The sequence below is a fragment of the Thunnus thynnus genome, chromosome 8, assembly GCF_963924715.1.
Source record: "Thunnus thynnus chromosome 8, fThuThy2.1, whole genome shotgun sequence".
Classification (NCBI taxonomy): Eukaryota; Metazoa; Chordata; class Actinopteri; order Scombriformes; family Scombridae; genus Thunnus; species Thunnus thynnus.
In genome coordinates, this window is record NC_089524.1 from 30,664,384 (window position 1) to 30,679,634 (window position 15,251).

General features: G+C 38.9%; 1 protein-coding gene across 1 annotated transcript in view; it reads left to right on the plus strand.

The window, feature by feature from the left end:
- Positions 1 to 534: 534 nt before the first annotated feature.
- tbl1xr1a (TBL1X/Y related 1a) overlaps positions 535 to 15,251 on the plus strand; it is a 51,308-nt gene continuing 36,591 nt past the window's right edge. Inside the window, exon 1 of the mRNA XM_067597943.1 lies at positions 535 to 901. The gene's annotated coding sequence lies outside the window, so the exon portion shown is untranslated. The remainder of the gene's footprint in view (positions 902 to 15,251) is intronic.

Here is a 15,251-nt window from a genome sequence, read left to right on the forward strand (position 1 = left end):
AGAATAAAATTTGTTCTTAAGCGTGGTGATGATGCGTGATTATGATAGATTTTCTTCTTCAAAAACTGCAGAAGGTGTGTGTATAGTATAACTATTCACGTCAGTTTGGGAGTGACACTTAATATCGCTACCTATCATCAACAATACTTCCTGAATGAAAATCAACTTATGACTTGATTTCCACAATACAGACATTTTACACATGATGCAAAAATTTTTTTTTTGAATTAATCAAATTAATTCGATATATTGCCCAGTCCTGATTAAGAATAAGCAACTGCACAACAACATTACATTTGACGTAACATAAAATAAAAATATATGCTAGCATGTCTACGTCTGCAATCCAAAAATATAGCTATGTATGTATCTAAAAATATAAAGAATCACATTGGTTAAAAAAATATTTTAACTTCATATTTTTAAGAAGCTTTTGAAGAGTTACCGCCAAATCCCAGCCCTACTTTGCTTTCCTACCAGCCTTTTCCATACTGCGACACCCATTTTGATGTTTATGTGACTGGAGTGTGCTTCCTGCAGAGAGGAGCTCAGGCCTACCTCATTTTCGCCTGGCAGGTCAGCTGCTCTGTGTTTCAGTCTGAAGCCGTTGGCTGCTACTGAACCGTTTGGCTCTTTTCTCTACTAGCGAGCAAACCTACAATCTAGACCCAACTGTCCATCCAGCTCATTTTTAAGGGGATTTATCAATATATATGCCCGTGTATCCAAAACACATCGGTCATTGGGGATTCCTAGCACCGGTTGGCCGGGTCTGAGGGCGGTTATAACGCTTTTTTCGAGGTTTAATTAGAGCTTGAAACAACGGTGGTGGAGGAGGAGGAGATTCCATATTAGGAGCACAGAGGAGAAGGCACCCCCCTTGTGTGATTTGGAGCTTTTGGTGAGTGTTTATCGTCTTTTTACGTTATTATTGCCGTTATAAATTATACCCCCGTATAGAGTGATAACATATGTCTGTGAATACAAGGTTTGGGCGGGTTATTGCGCTGTTTTGAACCTTTATTTTTATATTTTCTCTCGGGGGTGGGGGATGGGCAGCGTCAGCGCGTGAGTAGGCGCGCGCGCACTGTGCATGTGTTCGTAGGGCAGTTCTCGTGCGTGGTTTGTGGTGGTGAGCGCGCCCTTCCTTCCTGCAACTACTGCTAGCTTTGTATTAAAGACACTTTACTGATTTTTAATCTCAACCATAAAGATATGGTATATAACATATATTTCATGCTTTTAGAAGTTGTATTGAAATTTACTTTGCTTAGCCATTTATCTTTTACTCATCTGTTATGTTTTTGTTTTATTTTTGTTAATATAGATACTTTTTGATCAAGGCTACATGCTTTTAATTCTTATGTACTTTAATTACTCTATGCTCACTTTGTACCTGTTATGAAATATACTTAAGTGTTAAAATAAGTTATATTTAAGTATTGAAAGTAGTAACAACAACAGTCACAGATCAAAACTGACACTGTAGTTTGAGCACTGACAGCATTTTGTCCCATGGTTTTACACACCAGTCTGAAGTGTTGTGCTTCTCAGGCCCATTGTGGTCATTACCAGTTTGATGTGATGTTGCAGTTTAACCTTGATTGTCTGCAACATATAGTAGCTTCAGCAAATGTCCCTTTTGCATTGTATTTTCTATTTTATTTTATTTCATTACCTTTATGTCAATCTTATTCAAAGCTTACTAGAGTGCCGTGCAGCTGGTTGCTCCAAAGCCATGGGCGGTGTGGGGGAGGGGTGAACACCAACACACACAACGCGCACACACGCGTGCGCACACACACCCAGGAGGGCCACTTGCCAACCTTGTGAAGCTCAACTCAATGACACAATGTACCAGCCCCAGATAAGCCTTCAGTGTCTTGTGCTTGGAAGGAAAAGTCTGGTAATGCAGACTGTTTAGCCAGAGTTGGGATTCACAGACTAATTGGGTTAAGGTATTTTTAGGCGCTCATTTAAATTTAAATCATGGAACACATTTGAATACACAATTTCCCTCTACTTTTAATTGAATATTTCCTGTTGTCCACGTTATATTTTGCATATTATATTTCACATTGGTTCATACACAATGTGTACATACACTCACCAGCCACTTTATCAGGAACACCTGTGCAATCTAATGCAATGCAATAATAAGAATTTATGGCAGAGCTGTTGTATTGGATTGCATTAGATTGCACAGGTGTACCTAATGAAGTGGCTGGTGAGTGTGTATATATATATATGTACAGTATATATAATGTATAAATAATGTATATATATGTATAATGTTTATATATAATGTGTAATAAGGTTTCCTGAGAGAAGAACATAACGATTGAGGTGGAAGTGCTGAATCCATTATTGGAATGCTTTGGAGTGCATTATCACTAATAAACCATTGCCGCTTAACAAAAGAAAAAAGTTGAATTAAATTGAATTTTTAGACACGATAGAGCCTGGAAGATACTGGATTATTGACAGGCATTAGTTATCATCTGCTGTTTGGCCGGTTCAGCTTGTTGAATATATCTCATAAATTTGCACCATATGACGACAATTTATTCAAATATATAGATAAATTCAAATGTGTGGATTTTTACAATGTCTCTAAGTGATATATATTTTTTGAATTAAGAACACTGACTACCGATTATTTCCTCTCACACAGGTGCACAGCATATGTGCATGGCAGCTGGCTGTCAGTCTTTGTGGTGTTTTCAAGTGCAACTGTTAACAGAAGATGTGAGGCAACACATCCTTTGCTCTTTGATTGCACTATTGCATTGAGGTTGGCTTGATGTCTCAAGCAAGGACACATGGCAAGCAGTTTGAGACAAGTATTTTTCATGGCCACAGATGCATGTAATTTGTAGTTGTTGAATGCTAATAAAACGAACATTGCTATATGTTGATGAGATGGATGTTCAGACATTCTTATGTACAACAGCGGAACACATTTAGCTTGGAGTATGAACAGAAACCCTAGTATCAAATTTCAGCCAATGCAAATACATACAGTCTGGAACAAATTCTAGTTGAAATTAAGCTAGCACAGAGGTAGGATGTGACTTTGACTTTGTATTCAGATGTCATGTTTTTGCAAACAAAACTACTGGAGAGGATTGCTTCTCCTTGATTTTTGATCCTATTATTTTAGCTTATGTGTCCTTGCTCCTTTTCCTATTGTATTAGTTAATTGGTCTGATATTGGCTGTTATTATGTCACAGGATTATTATATTTTAAGTACTGATTAGTTACTGTTTACTAGGGTTGGGTATCGAACTTGGTACTTTCAAGGGTACTGACAAATTACGTTGGTACTACCGAGTACCAAATCACATTAGATCAATTGGTGCCAAATTTCGGTACCTTGTGGAACTGAGAGTGAGCACAGCCCCAAGCACAGCTCACTCTCAGTGGGACTTAAGGTGCCCATACATGATCATTGGTAAAACCGCTCTGCGCTGGCTGTGCCATTGTTTTGCTATTGGGAGAGTGGTGCCGCCCAACTAGGCGCCAACTAAGCCACTACCTTTGGCATCGCACACCGCTTGAAATTGCCACCGAGCACTGAACTCAAAGTTCATATTATTTCAACTTAGACCTTGGTTGCTGCTGACCTGGTTGGTCAGTGCAACCAATGAATAGCAGCTGTATGTGACGTAGCCAGAAGCTTGTCCATTTCCAAGCAGGGAAAAATGGCGGCCAGTCACAAACTTTCTCATATTGCAGCTAAAGTACACTAAAATATGTTTCTGAAAACAGTTGAGGCGGGAAATAGGCAAAACAGTAACAGAATCATGACTATTTGATCAGCACCGCCGAGTTTGACAGTTTGATCTGAGTTTTGTGAGCCTGGTGTTATGCTGGATGGACTGAAAGAGGATGAGGCGGGAAGAGATGAATCATCCCCCTCTGCCCTCACTTCCATACTCTGTCTTATATTAGTGCAGTCTACTAATTTTCTTTTTACCTTTCCCAACTGACATATTTTACTATTTACTAGTATGTTTAAATGTGTGATGTCTGTTAAGATCTATCATTGAACAATATCTGGGTGTTTTGTGTCTGTAGGCGGGGTCAGACAGATTTAGATCTTTTGCGTAGCCTTTGATTCAAGACCTTTACTATGCTCTGTGCCCTACCCTGCGGTGAGCGAACAGTAAATTTCTTACCATCTGAAGGCAGCTTGAGAGTGAGCTGCACTAGTAGGACTGAGAGTGAGAACAGCCCTGAAATAAGTTTTGAAATACACATTTACAGACGGAAGCGTCTCACACAGAGGCTCCGACACTGACGGGAGCACCAACCCACCAAAGAGACGTCACATATCCATTTTACCAGCCTGCACAGTAGCTAGCATAACTGTGCTGTGCTGTGTGTAGACCATAAACTGTACAAAAACAAGGTGTAGCTGCGGTGTCTCTGGTTTAACAGCACCATGCTGGGCAAGTGACAGGTGTGTTTATGGTGTTTGTGTGCTCTGAAAGATGTCACGGCGCAGATGTAAAGTCACACAGACAGACGGTGACGGACTGTTAGCCTAGCATGCTAATCCTACGCAAACATAGTATTACTTTGTTATTACACAGAGAGTAAAGTACTGAAAAAAGGTACTGTTTGGTACTGGTACTGATCTCCATGTACTGATATTGGTTCAAATGTTAGCGGTACCCAACCTGTTTACTACACCAGTACTTTTGATGAACTGTTGGTAACCGTACAGGAAGAGAACACCTAAATAAAACAAAACCTCAGCTCTCCACTGGGCCGTCAGAGCTATTCTTTTACACTTAACTCTCAATTCACATCCAGTGTATGTTGTTCTGTGTCCATCATAGCCGACCCACATTAAGATCAGGGTCACACCTGCGCATGTAATGTGGGTTGTTTGAGGTCTGAGCAGTTAATTGGTTCATCTTACGCAGCATGTGTTGGACTCCCCTCTGCTCCACTGCTGAGCCTTTTTAGGAGGTAACTCAATTTTACTTATTAACATTCATCATAATTACACTGACTAGCTATAATGTAAGCTATGGTCTTGGTGTTTAATCACACCTAAGCAAACTGACAACAAGTAGTACCCTCAGAGATCAAAACACATCTCTATCCCAACATGCAGAAGCTGGAATAGAAAAAATATCAAATTAAAAAAAAAAAAAAAAATCACATCACTCCTACAGTTTGATTGGCTCATTCATGCATTTTGTTTGCAGTCTGTTTGTCATGAGGCATGTGTTTACCAGATATACACCAAATTAGGTACACCTGGCTACATCATACTGCAGTCCAATACAATAGCCCAGCAATAATTCCTTCCTTTTTATTAAGCCTGTCACATTTAGTTTTTGTTGACAGTACAAAAGGTGTTGATTCAACATTTCGTCCGTCCCCAAATGGACCATGTCTGACCAGCAGATGTAATTTTTGAAGCCTTCTCTTTATTGGTTTCTTTTATAGTTTTTAGTTATTCAAAGGTAGATGAAAAAATCCACAGAAGATGCTTGTTGGCTTCTCTCTCAGTTGTGATTGTGATTGGTCAGCAGGCGCAGCGTGTGTGAAACCAGGAGCAGATATAAAATCTGAATGAATTGTGTTATTTATCAGATGAATAAGACTGTTTGTCATAGTCATGAAAGCAGGTTCCACAGTGGGATGAATTAGCTTTATTACATTTCATTGATTGCATTTTGACTATGGCATCTGCATACACCCCCGATGACAATGCTGAAATGATATTGTTCAGCCCTAGTCAGTGTATAAGAGAACAACAATGAGAGGAGAAACAAAACATAGAAAAATCTAAGCTAAATCTTCCCTGTGGTATTTTATAGCTTTATACTGCACAATACCAAATAGATGACAACATTTTTCAGATTTTTAGAATTTAGTTTGTATTCCTCTGAATCTTTGATTTGTCTGCTTTTCTTCTTGTACACATTCTGTGCTGCTGGTGTGCTGGTTTTGTGTTGTGAACCAGCAGTGCATTTTCCAGCTACTTTTGTATCCTTTTATGATGCCACAGTGTTTTTCATTAGTTGGTGTGACAGAGGGTTAGGGGTAAGGGTAGGGTCAGGGGTCTAGCACAAATTAGGCTAATTTAAGGAGAAAATAAATGAGTATGCTCAGGAAAATGAATGAAAAAAGTGCAGCAAAACCACTTTGCATTACTTTACATCTTAGATGCAGCCGTTCTTTTCAATAATAAACTATAGAGAACTTGGAAAGCTTTGCGTGGCTGTAATTACCTTCTTGTACATTATTCAATTTTCTGGCAGAAAAATGACAAAAAAGTAGGAAAACAAAGATGCATGGAAATCTGATGATGGTCCTGGACACCTTTTCTTACCTCACAAGCTGGTCGGCCATCCACACAATGGCTCATTTTATCAGACTGAACTGCAAGCAAAGATTCTTGCAATGACTATATAGTACCTGACACCAGAGCCTTAAGTGGGGCAGTGAGAGTAATATATGGTTTCTCTGTCTGGAAATAGTCACTCATTTCTTTTCACTCAGTCATTTAGACTAAGAAGAAAGACAGACGGGTACATTCAAATCTCGTATAGCGCATCTATTCTGTGACCAGAAAGGTCTTTGAAATATAATGTGAACACTGTTACTATATACTGGACTGGCTAATTTGTCTCGGATCTTGCTTTCCTAGAGCAAATTTTGAGCGCAGGACACAAGAATATGGGTAGTTACAGAGCAGGCAGCTGAGTCATGTTATCTACACAGAACACATTGATTAGTTGGCCTTATTAAATCACAGAGGAAGAGATGTGGAGTAGTACAGTTATGTAACCAGTGCTTGTCAGTGTTGTGAATTGAGAAGGGAAAGACAAAATGGACAAAGAAGTGCAGTGAGTGAAAATGTCTTCCTTAGTTAATGGCCTGACATGAGCTGGAGAGAAACACAAATATGGAACAGGCCTGGATCCTGTACATGTGCAGAGATGAGGGGTCATTTTTGCCATAATTCAGCCTTACCTTCACGATGAGCCAAACTGTGCCAAATGCATACCTCACATTGTGTCCTTAACGCTGTGTTCAGACAAGCCCGGCCTGTGATTCAATTATCAAACAGGATTTCTCAGACTGTTTGTCTTGTGGTTTTCACGCTACAGTATTAGATCTGTCTTTAAACAATATAGTTCAGCTGATTCTAGTTCATCCCTGTGTGGTTTCTGTGCACAATGTTGCTGACACCCATGACTGACTACATTAAATTTATGTGATATTATGCAGATAATAATAATAATGATTAGTAACAATAACTTAATTTATATAGTACCTTTTAAAAACAGACTTTACAAAGTGCTTTAGACAAAGCATAAGCAGGATATTCATAAGGCAGTACACAACAAGAAAGCTGTAGTAAGGCCAAACAAAAACAAGACAATATTAAGATAAAGTTAAAATAAGAAGACAAAAGACGTAAAAACACAGTGTAGATGACAGATGACAAATGAAGACAGTAAAAGAGATAAAAGACATTAAGAAAACATTGAAAATGTAATTATAAATAAATACAAATAAAAAAGAATAAAAGCAATAAATAGACAACATCACATAAAAGCAAGTCTATAAAAATGGGTTTTAAGAAGTCACTGATTCTGCCAGCCTTATCTCCTCAGGCAGGTCATTCCAAAGCTGTGGGGCCCTGATGGCAAAAGCACGGTCAACTTTAGATTTAAGCCTCGACTTTGGAACGGCCAGCAGGGCCCCACCTGAGGATCTAAGGCTGCAAACTGGCTCATATGGGGTCAACATTTCTGTTATGTAGCTTGGGGCCAGACCTAGTCATAGTTTAAAAGTGATCAGTAAAATCTTAAAACCAATTCTAAATCAAAAAGGGAGCCAATGGAGAGAAGCCAGGATTGGGGTGATGGGATGTTGTTTGTTAAAACCAGTAAGAACCCTAGTTGCTTCATTCTGAACTAGTTGGAGGCGAGAGAGTGACTTTTGGTTTATGCCAGGAAGGAGGGAGTTACAGTAGTCAAGTCTAGAGAAAATAAGTGTGTGAATGACTTTTTACATGTTAGTGTGTGAGAAAGGGGTGTTACGGTACACAAAATTCACGTTTTGCTATGTACCTCCGTTTTAGGGTCATGGTTTGGTATGAAAAAAGAAAGGTAGAAGGTCCTTTCTTTTGAAAAATGTAAACATCCAACAATTGATAAATTAATTGGTCAGCGCTATTACTGAAACAGTTTAGTTGTTGCTGTGGAAACTATTACTGAAACTGTTTAGTTGTTGTAGTGGAAACTATTACTGAAATAGTTTAGTTACTGCAGTGGAAAAGGAAAACATTCTTTCTGTCTCTTGTAAGGAGTCAGGACACCTGCTAACTGCTGTTATGATAATTTATGGTCTAACTGCATATAAGGTAGTTTAAACTAGCACCAACAGCTACAACAGTAACATGCTGTTTACACACTGATATTTCAGTATAAACACTAATAATAATAAAAATAATAATATTAATGATATATATAATAATATATCAGTCAGAAGGACCAGACCACTACTTTTACTTTCATTCATTTTAACTACATTTTTCTCTCTTAGAACTGGTTCTTACGATGTGCTGTATGACCATGTCAGAAATCGAATAGTTAATCTAAACAGTTTCACTCAAAGGCGCAGTGAAAAGCCAACCACTGCAAAAAGGGGAAGGGGATGGGGAGATGCGGTGTCATTTCACTATGGACAGTGCATATTTTAATAATAATGTTGCACTTGGTCAGTGATATGGGTCTCTCGTTTGTCAGTGACACTACAGGGTAACCAGGGTAACCAGGCTACCTTGGCTAAGCCGGCTAGCATACATCCATGCTACAACTAAGTGGTGCATTGCCAAAATTATTGTTCCGCACATCAGAGTAAGTGCATCATTAAACTATTTTGACAGTAATTGCTTGGGTCACAGAGCGTATTCTTTGTACTGCTGTGTTACACCCCTAGTGTGTGAGCGTTGGTTCTGGAGATGGTTCTTATTTGAAGGAAGCAGGAATGGACTTTTTTTTTTTGATCTGTGGTTCAAAGCTGAAATCTGAATCACATCACATAGTACTTCCAAATTTCTGGCAGCAGGTTTCACATTAGCAGAGAAAGGACCAAGGCCACTCTCGATGAGACTGATAAGGTTTGGGGGACTGAACTGCTTTTGAGTTATTGAATTGAAGAAAATTTTGTGCCATCCAACAGTTGACATCACTGAGACAATCTACAACAGCAGCTAGGCTTTTTGGGTCACCAGGTCTCAGATGAGGATATATCTGTGTGTCGTCTGCATTGTAATTAAAAGAGACATTATGACGGTGGATGATTTGGCCAAGTGGAAGCACGTAGATAGAAAATAAAATTGGACCTAAAATTGAACCTTGAGGTACTCCACAGGTAATGTGTGTTGTAGAAGATGAGTAATCACCTATGGTGACCGAGTAGGTTCTTTCTAAAAGGAGAGAATAAAACCAACTAAGTGCAGTGTCCCTGATGCCAACACAGGTTTTAAGATGATCAATGAAAATGGTATGATCTACTGTGTCAAAAGCTGCACTTATGTGTAAAAGAATTCAAATTGTGCTCTCCCCCGTTGATTGATAAAAGGTCGTCATTGGTTACCTTGAGGAGGGCAGTTTCTGTACTATGTTAAGTTCTACAACCTGACTAAACTCCTCAGAGATGTTATTATGACACATAAAAGCTAAAAGTTGGGTTGAAACCACTTTTTCTAAAACTTATGATAAAAATGGAAGTTTAGAAATTGGCCTTAAATTGTTAAAACAGAGGGATCAAGGTTAGGTTTCCTTAAAAGACGTTGGACCACAGCATGTTTAAAAATAGATGGAAAAATACCTTTTGCTACATCAATAAATTACTGGGCCCAACTGTGTCAGTAACCTGGTTAAGAAATTCAGTAGGAATAATATTAAGGCTACACGATTTCATATGGGATATGATTTAGATAAAAATGACAGCAATACAGGTTCAAAATTGCTAAAATAACTCTGTATATGCTGTATATGGAAATAACAGTGTTTGTGGGGGGAGATGTGGAGAAAATACTATCGAGTAAAAACCTCTCTGATACAGTCCTGATAAGAATCATTTAGTGCGCTGATACCGTGTTGTCTGGGGAGGTCATTACATAAATTACTAAGAATCAGGACTAGCTTGTTTATATACTAGAGCTGAAGGATTATGAGGGTAATTTTCCAACATGAAAAGCTGTGGTAGTAATAATAACCTACAATATTAACAATCCTAATTATCATCCTAACCAGTTTTAGGAGCTGAAGGCTTTAACTGCCGCTTTCTGCTGGCAGATTTAATCTGTAGCTAATGAATGTAAATTCCACAAGTTGGCCAAACTACAAAATTAAATTCTTGAAACTTGGCCAAAATGGTCTCCTCCAGCAAAAAACATTCTGTTTATATTTGTTAAAAAAGAGTGGTGAGGCTTTACTAGAGAAACAATTTAGCTGGTCGCATTATGGATAGTTGTCAGTGTAAATGGCCTGCAGCTGTCATATAGTGAAACTCAACTGGAATCTCTCAACATTTTAACATGAACATAAACAGTTTGAAGCTAACACCTTAAAAGCTCTTAATTGAGAGTTCCGGTATTCTGACGCAGGTCGTCCTGTCATCTGTGAAGCTAACTGTGGCTCATGCAGCAACAGTGTAGAGCTATCAACAGAACATACGTAGACTCTGTGCGGACGTCAGCATACCTGCAATTTATTGTGTCCGTGCGGACCTTCCGCACCAGTCAGTAGACGGTAATCTACTGCGCGTGTGTGGAACGCGTCCCCCCCCCCCGTAACAGCTGTTTTTGTAAAAAATAACATTACTTTTTGAATATAACTTACGTCATAGTATAGTTACATATTCACATACTCTCCTGCCAGGCTCTTGGAAGCGGTAAAAATTATTTTCTCAGGCAGTTAGCGTTTATACGACTGCCATTTTGCCCTCTTGAGCTCTTCATCATCTGTGACAGTGGTATTTGGCAGCTTGACATATTCCGTTTTGTGCAGTAGTCAGTGGTATAATTATTTGCATTACCACCACCTACCATGTTGGAGTGTGAACCAGAGCTATCTACCCCCATGAACAAACACAGTGCTAACTCCTCACTAACCTTCCAGGATTTGGAAGCCCAGGAGGCGGTGCCTGGGGTGAGTCCGGGGCTGAATCTGGTCAGACAAGAGCATATTGACCAACCAATCGACCAGGAGACTACATCCCTACTAAAAAATGCATGCACGATTGCTCTGTATTTCAGTTGTTTTCCAATGTATTTATGTAATGTAACACATTTGAAAGAAATGCAGAAACGTCATATAATTTGTGATGATTTAAGTGCTCAAACAGGTTTAAAGGACTGTGGACACACATACTGCACGCACCCACACTCCTGCTCAATTACACACACACACATACACACAGTTGACAAGCAGTCACATGGTGTGTTTGGCAACCCCAGGGGTCAAGTTCAACATTGTAAAGAATGCGTCTGTGCTCGGTGGCCCTCCCCCCCTTTACCCACAAGCCTTTGAAGTTTACAGGCCTACAGGCCCTCTTACCCTCTGCTGCAGAGACCAAGGGTGATTATTTGTACCCTGCAGCTTCTGTCCCAACCTCTGGGAAAGCCCCAATTCACAGTTTAGATGTCATATAGTGCCATATCTGATATTTTAGAGAGGTAAGTTCAGATTTTCAGAACTATTGTTAAGTGGATATCACTACAGGAGAACTCAATTACTACCCAGTTAATAGTGATGCCTTTGTAATGACCTGTTATAAGACCATTGAGGAACTTCTTTTGTGCTTATCAATGCTTTTAGGCAAATTATGAATGACCCACTTTTTAAAACCTGCAAGTTTCACTATATTGTTGACATTTGGGCAAAATAATTTTATGTTGCAAGTGCTGATACTAGCCCAAGCCTGGATATTTCTTTTTGTAACAGAGTTAAAGATGCTGTTTGTGCCGATTCATTTTGAAAGAGCAACAGCCAATGGGGAAACTCCAACGCTTGGCCGGCAAACCAATGGTGTGACTTCCTCACACACTTAATTACTCACTCATGCACGCACGCACGCACGGACAACGGTATTTGTAGGGCTGGCCCTGCTGTTGCAGTCCAGCCAAAAATACAGGCTCCTCATTGATTTCAATGAGACCACTGTGTTGGCACAGCAGGAGTGCTACTGCAGATGGCTCTGATAGTATAGTAAATCTAGTAAATCTATACTGTGTAGAGTAGTGTTGTGATCGTTCTTCTGTCTGATATACCTCTATTCACCCTACTGATAGCGGACAGCAGGGTGGATACACACATAGTTCTTTACTTTATACATTGGATGTCTGTACATATGCAGTCGGCACGCTTGTAAGGCATGCACATTCACAATGGATATGAGTTGATGAGAGAATTCGGACCCTTGCAGCTTTGTGGATGTGGACAGTATTCTTTAAACTAAGTGTGAATCAGGGTGAAGCGTGTTTGGGGATGATTTGCTGCTATAAGGGCTGATTAGGTTCCCATCTGCTAATCAACAGAGCTTTGGGAAGTTCATTGTTTCAAGTGACCCATTGTGCAAAATTTTGTGATTGTTTTTAGGGCTGCAGCTATACAAATATCTTGTTTTGTCTGACCAACAGAGAAATCACAGCAACAATTAATAGAAATGAATGAAAATATAATTTTGTTTCAGCTCTAAGTGTTTTTCAACAAATGATATGAAAAAAATACAATCAAACTTGAGTGCTTTTCCAGTACATCAATATTTGCTAATAATTTGATTGTCTAACGTGATAATATTAGCATGTCAGTATTATTATTTTTTTTTAAACAGTAATATTTTATTTTATGGTTCATTTTAAAATAATCCATAATATGATTTATAATTTAATTTGAAATATTTGATAAACAATAGAATCTCTATGTGAATCACATGTTAATGAAGCAAAGTGTAAGCTGTTGTTGGCAGATCACTGAACTGATGCTTGCATTAGCTTATTGCCATCATCTGTTCAACTAATGCTTCACAGTCATTGTCTCATTCACAGCTGTGTAGCTATCGGCTGACTGAGTCAAGTCCAATCATATTCATGCAGGTATACAGCACAGCTATAATAACCGGACACTATAATACTATACTATTATGCCTAAGCTGATTGTTGCCTCCACCTTCTGTGCTATTTTTGGTATTGTTGATTTAACTATAATGTAATGATCATATATGTATACAGTGTTTCCCTCAGAATTAGAGTCTATCTGTGGTGGTAGCTGACTGGGTTACACACACACACACACACACACACTCGCTAACATGCTAATATGCTAACGGGCTCAATAGCTGTCCGGAGTTGGACTTGTTTGGTTTTTACAAACTTTGTTCTTTTTTTCAAGTCTTGTTGCAATTTCCTCCCAAAATAAATTTAACATTGCATCGACAACGGTGTGCTCGAGCCCTGCATGCTTGCTAATAACTTATTTGAAGAGGTCTCCGAGATTGAGTTAACTTGAATGCATCAATGCATATTAGACTTTTAAAACAAAACTATAATGCGTTTCAGCATCAAGCCTTTGTCATGGAGTCAAACAGATCTCATGAATCACCTGGTCCTTTTCTAGTGGTGTTCCACCAACAGGAATCTTCCACTTGGACATGGCGTTTTGGCCGAGACAGGATGTCGACATATACAAACTACAGCAGATGGTGTTGTCATCATAGCTGAATTAAAGAGCAACATAGTGAATACAAACAATGGTTTTGGACCACAATATTCATCAAAACTAAATTAAAGAGCAGCATAGTCAATACAAACAATGGTTTTGGCCCACAATATTCATCAAAGCTGAATTAAAGAGCAACAAGGTGAATACAAACAATGGCGATGGTTACAAAAAACAACAGGCTGTAAAATCTGGGTCCTCATTTAGGCCTGGATGTTTAGTAGCCCGTAGTTTGTCAATCCAATCCAACCACTGAAATGATCAACCATTTCAGAGCAGAACAATCAATAAAAGCACCTATCCTGATCGACAGCCAGTCAATTACAATAACTGACTCCTTCAAGTTCCTTGGCGCACACATCAGCAATAACCTGAAATGGGACCTTAACGCTAACCATCAAATGCAAAAAGTCCAACAGAGACTCTACTTCTTGAGACAACTCGAAAAGCACAGAGTCAGGAAAGGTCTACTGATCCAGTTTTACACAGCGATCGATTACTGTCTGGTACAGAAACACATCTAAGCACACAATAAAGAAAATGGATGGAATCATCAAAGATCATAGGTCGTAAACTCCTCACACCAGACTCCATATACACACAACATAGCAACACCATCTCATGAGCTGTCAAGATCACGGATGACCCTCTCCACCCAGCCCACCATCTGTTTCAGCATCTCCCCTCTGGCAGGAGGTACAGGTGACAAGGAGGCAGGACAGAACGCCTTAACCGGAGCTTCTTCCCCAAAGCTGTACAGTTGATGAATACACAAACGTTGGTCTAATTGTATTGTATGGTATATGGAACTGTGTATGCCTTTTCTTTTTGCACTTATGTATTTTATGTTTGCACTGGTGGTGTATGTGATATATTGTTACTAGTGCTGATTACTAGTACCGATACTGGATTTTTGGGGCCGATACCGATATTAGGGTGTAAAAAAAGTCTATCGATATATTAGCCGATAATCTTATATATTCAGAATATATACATAAACGCACATTTTTTGCACTGTGGTTGCAATCAAATGTGGTTATCAAACACTTGTGACAAAGATATGTAATGGAGGCACATGTTACAGTTTAACAAGCTTTATTGTATAAAATGACATCAGTGCACTGAGACAGTAAACTTCCCTGGGAATTTAATAATTATAAATAACTATATAAAAAACCAAAACATGTGTGTATATATATTAAACTTGAATTAAGAAAAAGGATTAGATATACATAAAATGCTGCCTATATAACATTAAAAAATTAAGAAAATATCGGTGCATATCGGACAACATATACGCCAATATCGATATATCTGTGATAGGCCAATATTGACTGATAATTGGCTGACCAATATATCGGTTGGGCTCTCATTGTTACAGCTATTCCATCTGTACTGAGATTAATTCCACGAGCCTAGCCGTGCGGTAAGACTTAAAAAACTTCCTGTTGGTTAAGTTTCCTTTGTCAATCACCTTTTCATATGGA